Source organism: Rattus rattus, chromosome 5 (assembly GCF_011064425.1).
Source record: "Rattus rattus isolate New Zealand chromosome 5, Rrattus_CSIRO_v1, whole genome shotgun sequence".
Classification (NCBI taxonomy): Eukaryota; Metazoa; Chordata; class Mammalia; order Rodentia; family Muridae; genus Rattus; species Rattus rattus.
In genome coordinates, this window is record NC_046158.1 from 34,968,525 (window position 1) to 34,989,781 (window position 21,257).

The window sequence follows — 21,257 nt, forward strand, 5'->3', positions numbered from 1 at the left end:
CTATTGTACCATCTGCAAATAGTGATGCTTTGACTTCTTCGTTTCCAATTTGTAGCCCTTTGACCTCCTTTTGTTTTCTGATTGCTCTGGCTAGGACTTTGAGAACTATATTGAATAAGTAGGGAGAGAGTGGGCAGTCTTGTTCTAGTCCCTGATTTTGGTGGGATTGCTTCAAGTTTCTCTCCATTTAGTTTGATGTTAGCTACTGGTTTGCTGTATATTGCTTTTACTATATTTCAGTATGCGCCTTGAATTACTGATCTTTCCAAGACTTTTAACATGAAGGGGTGTTGAATTTTGTCAAATGCTTTCTCAGCATCTAATGAGATTATCATGTGGGTTTTTCTTTGCGTTTGCTTATATAGTAGACTGCGTTGATGGATTTTCATATATTGAACTATCCCTGCATCCTTGGTATGAAACCTACTTGATCATGATGGATGATCGTTTTGATGTGTTCTTGATTTTCACTCGCAAAAGTTTTATTTGAGTAATTTTACATTGATATTCATAAGGTAAATTGGTCTGAAGTTGGATCTTTGTGTGGTTTAGGAATAAGAATAATTGTGGCTTCATAGAAGGAATTGGGTAGTGCTCCTTCTGTTTCTATTTTGTGCAATAGTTTGGACAGTATTAGTATGAGGTCTTCTATGAAGGTCTGATAGAATTCTGCACTAAACCCATCTGGTCCTGGGCTTTTTTTGGTTGGAAGACTTTTAACAACTGCTTCTATTTCTTTAGCAGTTATGGAACTGTCTAGATGGTTTATCTGATCCAGATTTAACTTTGGTACCTGGTATCTGTCTAGAAAACTGTCCATTTCACCCAGATTTTCCAGGTTTGTTGAGTATAGGCTTTTGTATTTAGGATCTGATAACTTTTTTAAGTTCCTCAGATTCTGTTGCTATGTCTCTTTTTTCATTTGTGATTTTGTTAAGTTGGAAACTGTCAGAGTCTCTGCGCCCTCTGGTTAGTCTGGCTAAGGGTTTATGTGTCTTGTTGATTTTTCTCAAAGAACTAGCTCCTGGTTTTCTTGATTCTTTGTATTGTTCGTTTTGTTTCTACATGGTTGATTTCAGCCCTGAGTTTGATTATTTCCTGTAGTCTACTCCTTTTCTGGGGTGTAGTTTACCTCCTTGTGTTGGAGTTTTCTATTTTCCTGTGTAGGGCTGGATTTGTGGAAAGATATTGTGTATATTTGGTTTTGCCATGGAATATCTTGGTTTCTTCATCTACATTAATTGAGAATTTTCCTGGATACAGTAGGCTGGGCTGGCATTTATGTTCTCTTGGGGTCTTTATGATATCTACCCAGGATCATCTAGTTTTCATAGTCTCTTTTGAGAATTCTGGTGTGATTTTGATAGGTCTGCCTTTATATGTTACTTGACCTTTTTCCCTTATTGCTTTTAATATTCTTTCCTTGTTTTGTGCATTTGGTGTTTTGACTATTATGTGACAGGAGGAATTTCTTTTCTGGTCCAATCTATTTGGAGTTCTGTAGGCTTCTTGTATGTTTATGGGCATCTCTTTCTTTAGGTTAGGGAAGTTTTCTTCTATAATTTTGTTGAAGATATTTACTGGCCCTTTAAGTTGGGAATCTTTGCTCTCTTCTATACCTGTTATCCTTAGGTTCGATCTTCTCATTGTGTCCTGGATTTCCTGGATGTTTTGGTTTAGGAGCTTTTTGCAGTTTACATTTTCTTTGACTGTTGTGTCAATGTTTTCTATGGTGTCTTTTGTCCCCATGATTCTCTCTTTTTATCTCCTGTATTCTGTTGGTGATGCTTGTGTCTATGACTCATGATCCCTTTCCTAGGTTTTCTATCACCAAGATTGTCTCCCTTTGTGATTTCTTTTTTTTTTTTTTCTATTTCAATTTTTAGATCCTGGATGGTTTTTTTCAATTCCTACACCTGTTTGGTTGATTTTTGTGTTTCCTCTTTAAGGACTTCTACTTGTTTACCTGTGTTGTCCTCTATTTCTTTAAGGGAGTTATTTATGTCTTAAAGTCCTTGCTTAAAGTCCTCTAACATCATCATGAGTTGTGATTTTTAAATCAAAATCTTGCTTTTCTGGTGTGTTGAAGTATCAGGGCTTGCTGTTGTGGGGGAACTGTGTTCTGATGATGCCAGGTGGCATTGGTTTCTTTTGCTTAGGTTCCTTCCCTTGCCCTTACCCTTGCTTCTCTCTGGTGTTAGCTGGTCTTGCTGTGTCTGACAGTGGCTTGACCTTCCTGTAAGCCTGTGTGTCAGCACTACTGGGAGTCCAGCTCTCTCCCTGAAGGATCTAGGTACAGGGAACAGCACAGGGTCAACTCTGGGGGCAGGCAGAAAGCAGAAGTGCCCTGCCCCAGACTACTCCTCGGTTCATGTGTTCTGAAGGCTCTGGGCAAGTCCCTCATAGCCAAAGTGCTCTCAGGTGTGTCAGCACTCCTGGGAGACCAGCTTTCTCCCAGCGGGATCAGGGTACAGTCAGCCAGGGTCTGTGAGAGCTTCTTCAGATGCCCAATTGTCTCATTTCCAGCATCTCATGTCTCTCAGTAAAACACTTTCCTGTCAACTAGCTTGCTTCATGTACTACATCAGAGCATATTCTTGGCCTTCTGGGTCTTTTCCTTTCATTTTTTTTTTTTTGCACATTTGTCATTTTCACTGAAACCACCAATAGAACTTGTAATTTTTTTAACCCTCGACTCCAAATATAGCTTGTCTTCTTCAGTAGTGCATTTGAGCAGACTGCCTTGACTTTACATAACCAGTCTGAGGAATTCCAGGAAAAGAACACAAGAAAGATGTCCCTATGCAGGAATACCACAGACTCCCATTGCTCTTAGGGAACACCAGAGTTTTAATCAACAAACATTCCTCAACTTGGTTGTTTGTCTGTTGTTGACTTAGGGAAACTGTTTCTTGACATTTCTTATCCAGTTCCATAGCATGTTTTGAAGGGAGATGGTTTGTCTACAGTCCTGAAAAACTCTTTCCCACTGTGTCGTTTGTTTTCAGGGATTGACTCTGGTGAACATGTTTAATTATTTCCAAGTTTCTTTATTTCGTCATCTTTACTAGTTGGCATTATGTCTTTTTTATACAGTGCATTAATTTTCGTTTTATATTTTTGTCTCTAAATATGTATTATCTACTCTTCATTTTAAGCCATTTAACACAAAAATAGAAGTTTAATCACCCTTACTATAGGATAATGTAATACATAGTGTTGGTTTCTTTTTCTTCCTTTAAAGAAAAGCTGTAAAGCTGTGCATGGTGGTGCATGTCTTTAAACACAACACTTGATAGCCAGAGACAGGATGATCTATGTGACTTTAAGGCCAACCTAGATTTTATAGTGAGCTATAGAATAGTCAGGGGATTGTGTAAAAAACCCAGACTTGACAAAAAGGAGGAGGAGGAGGAGGAGGAGGAGGAGGAGGAGGAGGAGGAGGAGGAGGAAAAAGGGAGGAAGAAGGAAGAAGAAGAAGAAGAAGAAGAAGAAGAAGAAGAAGAAGAAGAAGAAGAAGAAGAAGAAGAAGAAGAAGAAAGAAAAAGAGGCAAGAGAAGTGATACTCTGGCTGAAGTGTAGCACTGACAATCGTAATCCGTCTGTGTCTCGGGGGTTCTAGTACTGTGACAGAACACCATGGCCAGAAGCAACCTGGAAAGGAATGGGTTTCTTTCAGATTATAACCCTCAAGTCACACTCATTACTGAGAGAAGTTGGTGTAGAAACTTCTAGCAGGAACCTGGAGGCAGGAACTGAGGTAGGGACTATGGAGGAATGCTATTTTCTGACCTTCTCTCTATGACTTGCCCAGACTGCTTTCTTATAGAACCCAGGACCATCTCCCCAGGGGTGCCACTGTTCCCATGCTCACCCATATCAATCATCAACCAAGAAAATGCCCCCAAAGATAGGCCAATCTGATGGAGGAAATTTCTTAACTGATGCTCCTATTTTTAGCTTTTGATTGTAATTAATCATTTCATTTTTCCATCTCATTCAAAGTCAACCCACGGTAGGGTTGTAAACGAAGAACACGAGGTCATAGCAATAAAATTTACCTGGCATTTGAAAAAAAAAAGAAGAAGAAGAAGAAGAAGAAGAAGAGGAGGAGGAGGAGGAGGAGGAGGAGGAGGGGGGGAGGAGGAGGAGGAGGAGGAGGAGGAGGAGGAGGAGGAGAGAAGGAGAAGAAAAGAAGAAGAAGGCGACGACAACAAGGAGGATGAGAGCAAGTGAGCAGAGGAGGATGGCAGGATGGAAAGGAGGAAAAAGAAGAAGGGGGAGAGAATAAAAAGAAAAAAGAGAAGAAAGGAAGGGAAAAGAAAAAACTGTAAAGTATGTATGCTCTTTTTCAGAATAACTAGCTTCATTGGTAAAGTTTTGCCTACCATGCCTGAGGCCCTGGATTAGATCTCTAGACCCACATAAGCTAGGCATGATGGTCCATGTCTGCATTCCCAGCACTCTGGAGGAAGAAGCAAAAGGATCAGGAGTCCAAAGACAACCTCAGCTAATAGGGAGTTTGGTGCCAACCTGGAGTGCATGTCTCAAAACAGGGCAAAGTAATAGCCAAATTATGAAAAAATAAAAATGATAAACTCCAGGAGCAACTGGAGAGGCTTTAATGAAGTATCCCTTAGCACAGGTTAAGACAGTGGCTCTGAACTGAAGTCAATGACTTCTCCTTTAGAGAATATTTGGCAATGGTATCACTGGAAAAGTGCTACTGAGATCTAGTAGAAGAGGAGAATGCTGGTGCTAGAACAAGCCCTGTAACGAAGAACCATGCAGCATAAATATCAAGTTTTAAGAAAGTCAGCAGATGCTGTGGACATAACTCAGCATTAGAGAGCTTGCCTAGTGTGCAAGACCATTGCTTCTATTCCCAGTACTGCAAAAAAAATAAATAGAAAAGGAAAAAAATGACAACAAATATCCTCCTAGAGGTTTCAAGGCAAGAAGAGATTACCTTTAGGTCCAAATAAGAAAATTTGGAAGGACTGTAGACAGAACCTGTTTAGACCACAGAGTAAAGAGCAATCATATGGCTGGGATTCATACAAGTTTTAGAAAAACTAAATTGACAGCTTGAGGACATTTCAGGAAAAGATCAATTTACAAATGTGAACATCAGCACAGAATTAAATATTTCAAAATTTAAAAGTCAATAATGTTTAAGACCTAATAAATATAGTACACTCACAACATCCAAATAAAAGAAATGTTGTGACATTTTAGCAGTTAACTAAGAGACAACTTGAGAAGCTATTTGATCTAATTTTTTGTTCCTTTATTTGTCTATTCACACAATAACTTCACAATAGTTTCTATGTAAAGTAAAAAGTTAATGGTAATGGTAATGGTCAAGTGTAATGGGTTTATATTAGTTTATGACCACAGCTGTAGTGGTTTTGAAGGTGATTTGTGGCCTCTCACTTAAAGTTAACACCATTGTATTAGTTAACTTTCTCACTGCTGTGACTAAATACTTGGCAGAGAAAACTTAAGGGGTAAACTTTTGTCCTGGTTATACTTTCAGAGGTTTCAATGCCTGTAGTGGAGATGATATGGCTGGGCAGAGCTGGTGGCCTCCTGGCAGGCAGAAAGCAAAGCCCAGAAAGTATCTGGCAAGATACAGTCCAAAAGGGCATTCCCTCAGTGACCTATTTACTCCAATTGGCCCCTGCCTTCCACAGTTCTTCTATGTCGCAAAAGCCTATTCAGATTCTGAATCCCTCAAATAATTTATTAGGGGGTTGGGGATTTAGCTCAGTGGTAGAGCGCTTGCCTAGCAATCGCAAGGCCCTGGGTTCGGTCCCCAGCTCCGAAAAAAAAAAAAATAATAATTTATTAGGTCAGAGCCTCTCCCCTCTAACTGTTCCTAGAAATGCCCTCCCAAACACACAGAGCTGTATTATCCTAATTTCCTAGGAGGCTCTCAATCCAGTCATGTTGGAAATCACCACACTCGTGTAACATCTTAATTATTGTTGAACCACATGTGGGGGAATTTGCATCATTTCGAGCGTAAGCAGTATACTTACAGTTTATTCACGTTTTTGTAGGTAGTAACTGTCATTAAATACTCTGAAATGACAGTACTCTGTAACCAGGTCTCCTGGTTCATTAGTTTGCTTTACACAACCATCATCAACTTTGGTAAGGCATGTCAAAGCGCCAGTAACACAATAACATGTTTTGCAATGCACATGTATGATTCATTTGTTTCTCAGATTTTGAAAAATTGAGAGCCTGTTTCTATGTTCTGTACGTAATTTACCTCTTCTTAATGAATTATAGCTTTGGTATGACTGGAAAATATTTTGTTTTATGTTTTTATTAAAACTGGTATATATTGATTTTTATCACTCAAGTTATAACTTATTCTTCACAGTCTACTAGTTTTGTAATTTAGATTGTCTATTCTGTTTTGGTTTTTTTTTCACTTTTGTTTTGTTTTGTTCTTGTTTTATTTTTAGGTTTTGGTTTTTGTAAGACAGGATTTCTCTGTGTAGCATTGACTGCCTAGAACTTGCTCTGTATAAGAGGCTTCTGGAAATCTGCCTACCTCTGCCTTTGCCCTGCCTTTGCCCTGCCTCTGCCTCTGCCTCTGCCTCTGCCTCTGCCTCTGTCTCTGCCCCTGCCTCTGCCTCCTAAGTGTTGGGATGGAAGGCACGTACCACGACTGCCCAACTGTCTGTTCTTGTAATAAATAGAGAAATGGTATAATAAAGTGCCCTTTACTTATGTACTAATTGTGAAGTACATAATTCCTCGCTTGTTTTACTGAGATATCTAAAGTACCATTTTGTTATATACTTCTCAACTTCAACATATTTCTTCCTCTTAACAAAAATATGAACACTCTATTGGAACCTCCCTCTGGGTCTTAGAGTAGCTCTGAAGTTTAAGTAGTGTTCATTTCATTGAGATGTCCCACTAAATGGAGTCATTGTCACATGTTGGGGAAGAAACCAGCGGAATGAGTAATCAAGTATGAGTAATCAATGCCAGAGGCCCCACATTACCAAATCCAACCTACAGTCAAAGGTAAGAGACATTGAATTACACTGTTAATCAGTTGGTCTCCTGGTCATAAACAGGGCCAAGGATTAAGGATCAGAATAAGGAAGGTAAATACAAACAAAACAGGGAAAAGCCCATCAACCCTACACAAAGAATTACAGGCAACTAAGGAAAGCTAGAAATGGGAGAGGAGGCCTTCCAACCAACCAATAAATTGTCCAGTGGTAAAAGGTCAGCCTGGAAAACATACATACAAGTAACATTATACAGACTGAACAGGTTATACAGAATAATACATATTCATATATAATATATAATCATCCAATAACAATTAGAAGAGGAGGAAGAGGAAAGAAGCCATGAAGGGTCTGTGGAAGGGTTCAGGAACAAACAGAAGAAAGAAACATAATTAAATTATCATTTCAAGAAAATGTGAACAGGAGATAAGAGGTTCTGTTAATTGACTGGAGCAACTTTTATTCTTTAGACTTTCTATCCTATGCCACTTATTTGGGGGCTGCTGTGCTTGTGTTCACAAAGGAGAAAATTAAAAAAAAAATAATCATATGATTGGTACTTGGTCATTTTTTTCATTGATTTATATCTTTATTTCTTTCAGAAACATGCTCTCTATTTACTTTATTGAGTTTTCTTTTTTTTTCAATCTTTATTAACTTGAATATTTCTTATTTACATTTCGATTGCTATTCCCCTTCCCGGTTTCTGGGCCTACATCCCCCTAACCCCTCCCCATCCCCTTCTATAGGTCATTTAAAAAAAAATCACTTCCTCATGAAGCATGGATAGTGCTACTTGGGTCTTGCTTATCTCTCAGAGTGGGGTCCAGTCCAGTCTCAGAGGCCACTACCCATAATGAGCTCTGTCTTTCCATGACTATCAGTCATTCTGTGCAGTGCATAATGTCTGTCTGCTCCTGAGACTCACGGCCTGTGTCTGGCTCTGTGCAGCTGAATTCACTGTCAGGGTAAGTTCCCCACCGCAGTCACACTGCATCCATGAAGCCTCTTTTAAAATCTGGACATACAATAAATGTTCTGAGAGGCTCAGATGTTCACAGTAGTGCTTCCCAGAATGAACAGAGATTTCCTGCTCAGGAGGGAAAAAGAGGAGGAAGAAGAGGAGAGGAGGAGATGGGGGAAGAGGCCATGGCAGCAGCATGTCTAGCTAAAATATTACTTGTGACGACTGTGCCGTCTTGGTTCAGCAAAGCATATTTATCCCCTAACACATTCACATATCATAATCATTTTGAAAGCTTCAACACATGTCTTCTAATGGTGTCACTCTATATAATGAGATATGCAAATTAGAATGTTATAGAGTCTTAATTTCATTATATCATTCAGAATTGTAAATGTTCAGCTAGTTATAGCTCAGATAGGGCAATCAGTAAAAGAAAAAAAAAGAAGAAGAAGAAGAAATATCCTTTTGGCTGCTTGACCAAAAATGAAATAGACTCGCATTGCTAATGGGAAAATTAACATGCGCCTCAGATGTGTATTGTACCAGTGGGTTAACATGGATGGCCTCCAGAGTTAAGTTATCACTTCCAAATAAATGCTTTATGAACCCTGGCTTCTGCATTTTGGGGTCCCAGGGCACTATTTCACACATGTGTTAAAGCTTACAGTAAACTCCCAAAGAAATAAAAAAAGTGTAAAAGTCAAAACTAATGTGGCTTGTCTGGTAAAGAATACGACAGGGCATACTCTCTGTCATAGAGAAAATGTCTTTCATCTCATATACTCCCCATGTCAGTAAATAATGTTTATAGTGTTATCTCCCAAATTCCAAATCCTGACATGATTTGGCAAGATGTGAGACTGGAATCTGGGAACCTTTTCCATCTGAGAGGAGGTGGCTTCATCCATGTGTTTCCAACTTCTGTACAAGCAAGTAAACTATATCACGTGGTTGTATGCAGCCCCAGGAAAACACGAGTCCATTTCACCTCCTGTAGCTGCCATGCTTTACTCTATGTCTGCAAGATCAGACTCCCAAGGATGACAAACTATTGAAATAAATAACATTCCTTCATCCTTTAAAAATCAAGAGTTATCCTCCCAATAGTCACCCCAACTCCTTTCTTCCACTTACACACCCATTCTTTTTCTTCTCTCATACATCATAGTACAGTTTGTACATTACATACAGTCAGTACAGTACTGACTGCAATTGCCCTCCCTCTACTCATCCCAGCCCTCCCCTTCTCCTTCCCTCTCTCTTCTTCCATTTCCCTTCCAAAGAAGAAGAAAGAAAAGGAAGGAGGGAGGAGGAGGGGGAGGAGGGGAAGGATGGAGGAAGGGAGGAAAGGAAGGAAGGAAGGAAGGGAAGGGAAGGGAAGGGAAGGAAGGGAAGGGAAAGGGAAAGGGAAAGGGGAAGGGGAAGGGAAAGGGAAAGGGAAAGGGAAAGGGAAGGGAAGGGGAAGGGGAAGGGGGAGGTGAAGGAGAAGGGGAAAGGGAAGGGGAAGGGGGAGGTGAAGGAGAAGGGGAAGGGAAGGAAGGGGAAGGGGAAGGGGAGGGGGAAAGGAGAAAGGGCAGGGGAAGGGGAAGGGGAAAGGGGAAGGGGGGAAGGGAAGGGGGGAAGGGGAAGGGGAAGGGGGAAAGGGAAAAGGGGAAAGGGAAAGGGAAGGGGAAAAGGGGGGAAGGGAAGGGAAGGGAAGAGGGAAGAGAAGAGAAGAGAAGAGAAGAGAAGAGAAGAGAAGAGAAGAGAAGAGAAGAGAAAAAAAAAGAGTGGCCTCCTAGGGATATCAACTGAACAGGGTATAACAAGCTTTAACAAGTCTAAGCGCAAACCTTCATATCAAGACTGGATAAGAACCCAGTAGGAGGAAAGGGGTTCCAAGAGCAGGCAAAACCAATCAAACCTAGTTAGGAGTTCCACAAGAACATCAAGCTACACAACCTCAATGTATATGCAAAGGACCTAGCTCAGACCCACATAACATCCGTGATTGCCACTTCAGCCTCTGTGAGCTTCTATGAGCCCTGCTTCATTGATTCTGTGGGCTGCATTCCTGTGGTAAAACAGACATTCTTACTTCATTTAAAAATCAATACTTCTCATACACAGTCCATTCACTTCTGGCATCACAGCCACATCATGACCAGCAGTCTTCCCGGTGACTCTCCCCCTTTCCAAGGGAACACCATTCTAGAACCAAGCTCTTTCAAGCTATCTTTCTGGCTCACTTACTGTAGTGTCTTGAATGCTCTACCTGGACCACACAAACTTTTAATCATATCAGAAAGAAGACAATTTTTAAGCAGAAAAAAAAAATCACAACATCCTCTCAGACAATCTAGTTCTATCATTTGATTCTGGAAAGGTGTGTTTTACTCACTTACCTGAGAAGCAACAACACTAGGACTTCTCTGTGACGTTACATTGAATAACTTCATAATGATCTCAACAGCTTTCCAAGACAAGGCACTAGAATGCTAGCCCATTCATTGTTTTCACATGTGCCATCTCTTGTCGTTTCTTCTTTTTTTTATTCATTGCCAATCTAAGAAGCCCCCTCAAGTTATATTGATTTTTTTTTACTGTAAATGTCTCTCACATTCTAGTCCTTTCTCTTTGGTCTCTATTACCACCAATACACTGGCTACTTCATGCCATACTTGTTACTGCATGGGCATCATGAAATACTACCTTTTAACATAGTCAATACCTTAGTGGGAGAAGACTCTCCTAACCCTTGAGAGATATAAGACATAAGAGAGATATAAGATATAAGAAGTCAAGAGGCTTGGCAGGGGCAGGGGAGTGACATCCTCTTGGAGACAGTGGGGAGGAGGAATGGGATGAGGAACTGTGAGAGGGGAACTGGGAGGAGGCAATGGCTAGACTGTAAAAAACTAAAAGTAATAAAATATATAATATATATATAGAGAGAGAGGGAGAGAGAAAGAGTCAATAAATTGCTTCTAATTCAACATAAGTGCATCAATTTTTATTTCACTTTTCTAAAAGTTTTTGATGGATACCCAATAACTAAAAGTAATGGTTCAAACTGCACAGTTTGGAAAAGTTTCACAAAACTCCACCTCATGTTAGCATTTCCTCATTGTCTCAGCCCTCCCTTGACTGGCATGGCAGATTCTACTGGAGGTCAGAATGCACAGAGAGTGCCCTCAAATTCCAAAAGTATCCCTAGGCAGAAATCATGATCAACAGTGTTAAATGAGAATGGAAGCTGGATAGAGATGGGTCAGAAAAACCAAGTCAAAATTGTAAATTCTCAACAGTTCATAAGCAATTCCCTAATCACAGAAAGGAAGGATAAAGATGAATATTTTTCCTTGTTGTCTCTTAAATGTGTACCTTCTCAGCACATCAAGCAACAGGCACCTTACTCAGACTTCAATTTCATATGAAACGCAAAATGGCAAGAGTCTAAGTAGTAACAAATGCTCGAGCCTTTTGTCTTTACCTATAACGTGATTTGGAGAAAGAATAAGAGGGAGGTGAGGGGCCGCAGATAGATATGATAGACTGGGGCTCTAATCTTGCCTCCTGTATGTGGCAATCCGATAATTTAAACTCTTGAAATGTCTTTTCTGCCTTGTAAAATAAGGATTTAACACTTAGCTCTGGCCCCCTTATACATGCACATTGACAGTACCAGGGACAGAACGTAGAGCATCCTACATGCACAGCAAGTTCTCCACTCCTGAGCTGCAGCCCTAGTCATCCAGTGCGACTTACCTTTCTGCTTCGGTAGCTCTTCCAACTTTACAACTTCTCGGCTGCAGTTCTGTGGTATCACTGTGCTGCCATTTAGGGTTTTTTTTTTTTCTCTGCCTTCCCAATTCTGAAGTCCAGCACAACCAACAAATATGTATCCTATTGACAATTACAAATTTTGAACATAAAATTTCCAAGGTGAAAAAACCAATAGTCATCAAAATGCAAGTCTTTCATTTGAGGTCATTGTCAGAAATGACGTATTTGGTGGATAATAAATGAGGTTCAATTCCCATCTTTCTGATTTCACCTTGTCAAGTAAAAGCTTTGCATTGCGGTTAAACAATGTCTGTCCTGGTATGAACTGGAGTGGGTAATAGAGGAGGGAGACATTTTAGCCCTCCCAGTGCTAAACAGCCAGAGAAACAGACAACACTTAGATATAGATACTCCCTTCGTAAATGCCAATTTCATCATTTCCTATATTATTATACCTTTCTCTAAATGTAAGACTGAGTAAAAAGAGATCATATTGGAAGGGTACATGATACACTGTTATTGTTTCATTTATATAACTTTGTAAATGAGAAAATTGTAGACATAAAGAGACTCATGCCTCCCAAGGGTTAGAAAACGAGGTACATGGAAGCTTGCTTAGAGTGTACAAACAACTTTGAAGTGATGTGACAGTATTTGAACACAGTTGTGGTTCTGGCCAGCTACACTGTGGTGATGCAGCATAGACAAACACATGCATGCAAATGAGCACAGGCAAAATTGGTACACTCTATACAAGCTCAGTGGATTCTCCTGGCATTGGTTTCCCAGATATGACATAAACATCACTGAGGAGACTACATGGGATGTTTTGCCACTGTTTGTAGGAATAACTGAAAGTGAAATACAAAGTGTGGTGTGTGTGTGTGTGTGTGTGTGTGTGTGTGTGTGTGTGTGTGAACTGGTGGCATGGAAGAGTAGCAGTGTTCATTGGCTTTTTGAACACCTGATTTAAAGTTCAGTTTAAAGAAGAAATCCCTGTACCAATACCATGCCGTTTTTATCTCTATTGCTCATTAGTACAGCTTGAGGTCAAGGAATGGTGATTCCTCCGAAGTTCTTTTATTGTTCAGGATTGTCTTGACTATTCTGGGTTTTCTGTTTCTTCAAATGAAGTTGAAAGTTGCTCTTTCCAGGTCTATAAGAAAATGGTATTGGAATTTTGATGGTGATTGCTTTGAATCTGTACGTTAATTTTGGTAAGATGGCCATATTTACTATATTAGTACTACTTATCCATGAGCATGGGAGATCCTTCCAGCTTCTGATATCTTCTACAGTTTCTTTCTTCAGGGACTTGAAGTTCTTGTCATGCAGTTCTTGTCAGGCAAGTGAAAACTTGCCTGGTTAGAGTTACACCAAGATATTTTATATTGTTTGTGGCTATTGTAGATTGTGTTGTCTCCCTAGTTTCTTTCTTAGCACATTTAGCGTTTATTTGTATAAAGGCTATACGACCATGTCAATGAATGGAAATCTACAGCTGATGGGGGTGAGGATGTGGGGAGCATCCCTAGGATGAAACAGAGACCTAGGATAAGGGAGGCACCCAATAATCAATGAGGGTGAACATATCTGTGACTCACTACATTGGGCATGTGGAACCTTAAGAGGCTACCTAGTGTAGTGAGGCAGGAACCCCAGTGGAGCAATAGAGACACCAACCCACCCAAAAAACTTTCAACCCAAAATTTATCCTGTCTATAAGAAATGCAGGCATGGGAGATGGAGCAGAGACTGAGGGAATGGCTAGCCAATAACCAGCCCAACTTGAGACCCATCACATGGGCAAACACCGATCCCTGACATTAATAATGATACGCTGTTGTGCTTGAAGACGGGAGTCTAACATGGCTGTCCTCTGAAAAGCTTCTCCCAGCAGATGACTCAGGTACAGACACCCATAGCCAAACAGCAGATGGAGCCTGGGGATTTTTAGGGAAGAATGAGATGAAGTATGTGAGTCCTGAAGGGGAAAGGAACTCCACAGGAAGACAAACAGATTCTAATGTGGACCACTGGGGCTCTCAGAGTCTGATCCACCAACCAAAGAACATACCCAGACCTGTCTATATGTGACAGATGTGTAGCTTGGGGTTCATGTGGGTCCTGAATAACTGGAACAGCTTTCCCAAAAGATATTGCCTATATATGGGATTTGTTCTTCTTAGCAAGGGATGGCCTCAGTGGGATGGCAAGTGCCTAGCCTCACAGAGACTTGAAGTGCCAGGATGGGAGGATACCCAGAGGGCCCCCAGCAGCTTAGAGGAGAAGGGGAAGTGGGGAGAAGGGGAAGGATTGTGGGAGGGGATGACCAGAAAAGGGGCAGTGAGTAGGATGTAAGGTGAATAATTTAAAAAAATAAATTTAAAAAAAAACAACTATAAAAAATAAAGAAGAAAACCTACTGAGAATTGGATCAGAATGTTTCTCAGGTATGGCAGGAATTCTCAGAGAAGAAAACATACAGAAGAAGGAAAAACATGTCTACTGTTTTTCTTTTGTCTATCTGTGACTTAACATGGTGACACTCCTGCAAACCCAGAACTTGGAGGTAAAAACAAGAAATTCAAGGCCAACCGTGGCTACACATTGAGTTTGAGATCACCTGCTTTGTGGGAGATCCCATCCCCCACGATTTTAAAGCATGTTTAGTTCAGAAATTATAACATTTATAGGCAGTGGTATCGTTTTACTATCTGCACCACCATTAGGATTTATATCATGTCCATTGTGTTAAACACCCAAGAACTATTTGTTACTTGAGCACCTATTATATGTCATGTCATTGACTACTTTTTCTCCCATATTTTTTCTATTTTTTTTCTATTTTTTACCAATTACCAAATTTAGAAGCCCTGGAATCTAACTAGTCCTTTTGATGTTTTGATCTCCAAATGAAAACATAGACAAGTCATCCTTTGGACAAACTGTATATATTATCATCCATTGTTTGATTCTTGGGGATAATGTTTTAAAAGTTTCACCCATTGATACACAGAATAACATCTTGATTTCATGGCTCCCCTTTCATTTTAAAACAAAAGTCTTCTGAAGCTTACATACATGATTACCCAAGCCACATAGTTCTTCCCAGTCACAAGACTTGCTCTTGGCCATGCTTCACTAATTGTCTATAACAACTGGATTGTCTGACATCAGTCCAGTAAGAAAACAAAAAAAGTAATACTTAGACAATGAGGGAGCTAGTAAGAAGGGGAGGAGGGGGTGGAGATGAGAGGGAAAGAGGGATAGGGAAGAGAGGGAGAGAGGGCAAGAGGGAGAAATATCAATGCAATGCAACAACCGAAATTTTTAAATTAAAGCCAGACTCTAGATACACCTGGAAATGTTTTTTTTATTTTTGTCCTATAGCATCTTAGTCCAAAAATGCCAACAAATATGTTTGTTATTAAAGCTTAAATAACCATGAACGGCTTACACTTTTTCAAAGGGAGCTCCTGAAGACAAATTATAAACAAACACTAAAACTTACTTGACACAGCAGTTTGCGTTGCTCTGGGTCACATGGAGACTCATGATCAACCTATGCCTTAGGCTTGGTCTGACTTATAAAGAGAATGTGTGTCTTTGCAAGCCATTGCTCAATATGAAATGACCGAAGAACCACCTTACTTACAAGCGTCAGAAATGCTTGGCAGAGCATTGCAGAGATGCTCTCTCTCCGGTCTGATGTATGTAGTTCCAGGCTCTCATCTTCCTCCACAAACTTCACTCACTATCATCTAGGCATAGTGGTCCATGCCTAGAATCCCACACTCAGGAGGCTGAAGCTGTAATGAACTGGAAGCCAGCCTGGGTTACATGTATAGAAGAAAAGAAATCACTGGTCTTATAGACCATGACGTTAAACCTCCAAAGTTTTTGTTGAGGAAAAAGTCTCGTTGTATAGCTTTGGCTGACCTGGAACTGGTCATGTAGACAAGACTGGCCTCAAACTCTGCCTCCTGAGTGCAGGAATTAAAGGTGTGCTGGGGGTTGGGATTTAACTCAGTGGTAGAGCTCTTGCACAGCAAGCCCTGGGTTGGTCCTCAGCTCGGGGGGGATGGATGGAGTGGGGGGGAGGTGGCATGGGGGGGTGAAGTGGGGGTGGGGTGGGGGGTGGAGTGGGGGGTGGAGGGGGGTGGAGTGGGGGGGGGGGGAAGGTGTGTGCTGATACCCCTGGCAAGCCCCCAAACTTTTTAAAGAGACAACTAGATTATCTCACAAGGTCAGGCATGCTAAGGTGCCTAGTACCTCCCACAAGTTTACTGCTACCATAGAAAAATAATCATGAGGTTCAGAGGGACCCTCAGGAACACTAGTATCACCTCCACAGTATACAAAAGCCAGGCACCTCACTAGGTCTGTCGGTGTGATGGGAAAATGAACCCTACAAGAGTCAGTACAGTGCAATGGATGTAAACAATGTCTCTGGGGCCCAGCTGTCGGGGCTTAACTCCTGGATTCAGTATTTCCTATTTCCACAACTCTGAGTGTGCGCTTGTGTCCTTGTTTGTAGAATGGAGAATACAAAAGCATCCTCTGCACCAGGTTGCTCTGATGGTTAAATGAGTTAATCCTTATAAAGAATACACAGTGAGCACTCCATCGATAATAGTTGTAAAGAATTATTCACTTACAGCTGGCTTGTTCCCAAAGGTTTAAACAAGCCAACTGAATGAAGAAGGCATGAAGTGTGTAAATCAAATCCATATTTATGATGTTTTTAGAAATACTATAGAAAGCACATAGCTCCCGAACAAAGATCACTGCTTAATGGCGCTCATCCGTAGCTACTGTCAATTCACATCAGACCTAGGGGACTCAGTACTATGCAGTGACAGTACCAGTGAGAAGGGACTAGAGGAAGAAGTCACCAGCATACAAAGCACAACAGTACTGAGCCCCCAGTAGTCACCTGTGCTTACCATGTGTTGCTCTTTTGCTAAAATGTTCAGCTCTGGCATGTGGTCCAACATATGAGGTTACTTGATACAATGCTATACTTTTAGTACTTTTGATAATGTGAGAGTGTTGTGTGTACAGGTTTCCACTGAGGCTAGAATCATCAGATCCCTCTGGAGTTTCAGGCATCTGAGAGTCAACCTCTCATCCTCTTCAAGAGCAGTTAAGCACCTATAACCTCTGAGCCATCTCTCCAGTCCTCAATGCTTTTTCAAACGTTTGTATTTCAAAGTTCATAAGACAAAAATGTACATCTGCCCCTGTAATTTCAACTGTGGGCTGCTTTTCAATATGATTGTTCTCTGTAAAAAAAAAAACTATATTAAGTTCCAAAATAAGTATTAAACCAGCTCAAATCAATAGTGATATAAATCCAGGCCAACTCCATTCATGCAACGTTGTTTTAACAATGAAAAGTGTTTTGTGACTTGTAATGATGTTATACATCTATCAGAAGTCTTTTTACCAATTTTAATTACATTTACATGCCCAGATGTGGGGAGGGTCTCCCATTTTCTCACACTATAAAATAGAACATCTCTCTTGAGGTTCCCACAACATGGGGAACATATGGTTATCCTAGAGGTACATATAATGTAGCTTATCTAATGCTTTTGTTGAATGCCCCATTAGCCTAAGTGGCTGTCTGGGGTGGAACTGTTTATAAGTTTGTGGTGTGTGTGTGTGTGTGTGTGTGTGTGTTTATACATTGGATCTCTTCATATAGCCCTCAAACTTATGATTCTTCTACACTTATTCTTCTAAAGGATAGATCTCAGGAGTATACCACCATGCCTTTTCTGTCCATCTTTGTTTTTTTGAGATCAGGGGCTGTATACCACCCCAACCTCCATACCTCAAGGTATCCTCTTGCCTTAGACTTCTGAGTAGTAGAGACTACCAGGACTCATCACTGCTTGTGGTCCGTAGCTTTTGTTTTTCTTCGCTCCTGGGATCTGGTACATAGAAGCCTCAAAAACATCATTTAATTGTTTCATTAATATCATTTTCTGTATGAATTTCCTCTTTAGGCATATTTGGGCATGAAGAAAGCTATCTTTATCTAAATCCTTATGCTCCAATAAGAATCCAGTGTCCTTAGGGAGTATGCATAGTTGACTTCCCATTGACCTCTGAGCAACATTAATAATCTCCAGGGTCCTATGAGACCCTTCTCCTACTCCTGCTTTCACACAGATTTCCTGCTGTTCTCTGGTTCTCAGTGTCTCCTGAGCTAAGGATGAACTTTATTTTATGAACTGATATGCTGGCTAATTTTCTGTCAACTTGGCATAAGCTTTGGTCATCCAGAAAGAAGAAACCTCAACTGAGAAAATGACTCTATCATATTGGCCTATAAGCACACCAGGGCAACATTTTTTTCTTGACTAATGATTTACATGGAAGGATCCAGCCTACTGTGAGTGGTACCACCCCTAGACAAGGAATCCTGTATTGTGTAAAAAAGCAAGTTATGCAAGTCATAGAGAGAGAACCAGGATGCAGTGTTCTCCCATGGCCTCTGCTTCAGTTCCAGCCTCCAGGTTCCTGCCTTGAGTTTCTTCCCTTATTTCCTTCATGATGGAATGTAAATTGTGAGATTAAATAAACGTTTTCCTCCCCCAGGTTGCTAGTGGGCATACTTTATCACAGAAACCAAAATCAAACCAGCACAACTGTTTAACCAGAAATTTGCAGGGAGGATTGGTGTCCCAGTTAAGATTTCTATTGCTGGGAAGAGGCCGAGTAACCACAGCAACCCATCTAAAGGAAAACATCTAATTTGGGGCTGGCTTACAGTTTTAGACGTTTATTTTATTACCACGCGGGCAGACATGATGCTGGAGAAGTTGAGAGTTCTATATCATGACCCAAAGGTAGCAGAGTAAGACTATATGCCACACTGGGCATAGCGTAAGCATTAGCCACTTCAACCCCACTTCTACCCATAAGGGCACACATACTCCAACAAGGTCACATCTCCTAATAGCGCCACTCCCTATGGGCCATGAATTGAAATACATGAATCTATGGAGGCCATACCTATTCAAGCCCCCACAATAAGAAACAGAGACTTCAAACGTCTAGCTAAATTGTGATTCAAGGAAGCAACTCCTGGTGATAAATTATTGTCTGGTGGGAATTAGTAAAAGAGAAGGAGGTTACTCTACTAGGGCTTCAGTGGTGGTGCCTTGCTCTGATTTTTGATTGTTAAGTTCTAAGCATGATATTATCTTGTCCTTGAACTGTTATTTGTTTTGATTAGTGACTGATTCTTTCTTTAGTAAATATTTATAACCTTGAATTAGACACCTGCACTGATACAAGCACACGAATCTTTGACAACGGACATTATGCTTATTTTGCTGTAAGCTTTCAATAAGACATAAATTTAATGATTTTCATAGAAATATTTGCATATTACACACCTCAATGCAAGTGATGCTTGCAGCTCTGTTGCCTTAAAGGATGGAACCTAGGTTCTGCTGAATCTATTGTGTAGTTAAATCCATTGGAAAACAAATGCCAATTTAATATAAACTACATTTTCATATGTGCCAATATTTACATTCTCTTCCTCTTATAAGAAGTCATGATTTTAATATGTGAATATTTCTTAGAATATGTATGCTTTTATTTGCCTTAAAAATTATTGAGCATTTTTTAAAGTTTTGTTCATTATATGTGTGAGCACTTTGCCTGCATGTATGTATGTGCATCACATGTGTGTCTGGTGCCCACAGAAATCAGAAGATGGAATTGAACCCCCTGGTACTAAAGTTATGTCTGCTTCTCAACCGTCCCACTATGCTGGGATCAAGGCCAATGCTCTGCCAGAGTAGCAAGTGCTCTTAACCTCAGAGCCATCAGTTGGGCATTGTATTATGGTACTTGAAAAATAATGGTAGTGTGCACATTTCTTCATATACAAGTATATGGACTAGGGAGTAATAGTGATTTTTCTCCTCCAATGGCTACCAGGCTTGACTTTTGTTTGTCTTTATAGAAATTTCAAAGAAACAATCACGACATGTTAAACTTCAAAGGAAATCACACTGCATAAACAGCTGTCCATAGAAGAATCGATAGCCTTCAGCTGGATCATGCAATCTGCTTTGAAATGTCACCTAAATGTACAATAGCTCTCTCAACAGATACAAGATGTCCTCATTTTATGGTTCTTCTGAATCACCTTTTGCAGAAGATTTAACACCAGCAAGTGTGTATGACAAACCTGATTCTCAACTAAGAAGCTAATGAAGAGAGGTTATCCAGAAAACCAGGAAAGGAGATATTGAGGGGGAGGGAAAGGAAGGAAGAGGGGAGAAATGGAAGGAAACGGGTACTATGAAGACATTTTCAAAAACAAAGTGTGATCAACAAGCAGCATGATGTAAATAAGTATAGAAGATTTTTCAAAAAGTAAGAATAAAAAGGTGATACACACCTACAATATCAGCTCCTAACGTTGAGGTATGAGAATTACTATAAAGTGAGTTCAAGGCCATCCTGAGATAGTCTCAAAGCTCTGTCTCAAAAACAGCCCCTGGATTCATCTTTCTTACCTGTTTATTTACTACCACTGACTTACTGTAGGTAAGTATCTACGGCATAGTCGTAGATGATCCACCTGTCTGTCAAGTCTATGTATCACCCTCCAGCCTCCCTCTATATAAAACAAAAACGACCTTGATAAAAGTTTGTAAAAGTAACTTTTATTTGCCAGCTGTAACTGCCTTCTTGGAGGCTCACTGCTGAATAAGCCTGCGTCTTTCTGAACTCTGGCTGACTGGTCCAACTCAGCTGCTCTGGCTCAAACTCCTCTCCAAGTAGACTGACTCAATCTGGCTTCTCTTGGCTTCTCACTGAATTGCTCTGCTTGGCCTCAAACTAACTCTAGCACTTCGTTCTAATATTTCTGCTCCTCCTTATTCTATGGCTTCAACTGCTCTGCTGATCTGCACTGAAATGCATGAACTCTCAAACTCAGTTCCACTGCACTGCACTCACTGTGCTGACTCCAACTGACTCAACTCCCATCTTTAAAAAAAAAAAAAACTGTGGAACACTTCATGAATTTGTTTGTCATCCTTGTGCAGGGGCCATGTTAGTCTTCTCTGTATTGTTCCAATGTGCTGCCAAAGTGAGCACTCAATTCCCATCTCATTGAACTGAACTGAACTCCCTCTCTCCCTGCACTGCTCTTAAATAGCTTTTCTCCTGAGAGTTGGCATATCTTATCTCTGACTCGTTCGGCCAAACCTTTCCCTGATTTGTCACTTTATTAGAATTAGTCACTCAATTAGATGTCATTGTTTGGGATTAATGTTGTGTACTAAAGGATTACAGACAGACGAATTAAAGGTGTGTGCTAAGGGCATGTCTTCATTCCAGCTGGGTTACACACACATACACACACACACACACACACACACACACACACACCCCTATGTCTTTGGATGTGATGAAAGCAGCCATGTTGATGGGTTAAAATT

At 40.5% G+C, this 21,257-nt stretch overlaps 1 pseudogene; it reads right to left on the reverse strand.

Annotated features, from left to right (window-relative positions):
* Positions 1-20,816: 20,816 nt before the first annotated feature.
* Positions 20,817-20,913, reverse strand: LOC116902479 (annotated as a pseudogene).
* Positions 20,914-21,257: the final 344 nt, after the last annotated feature.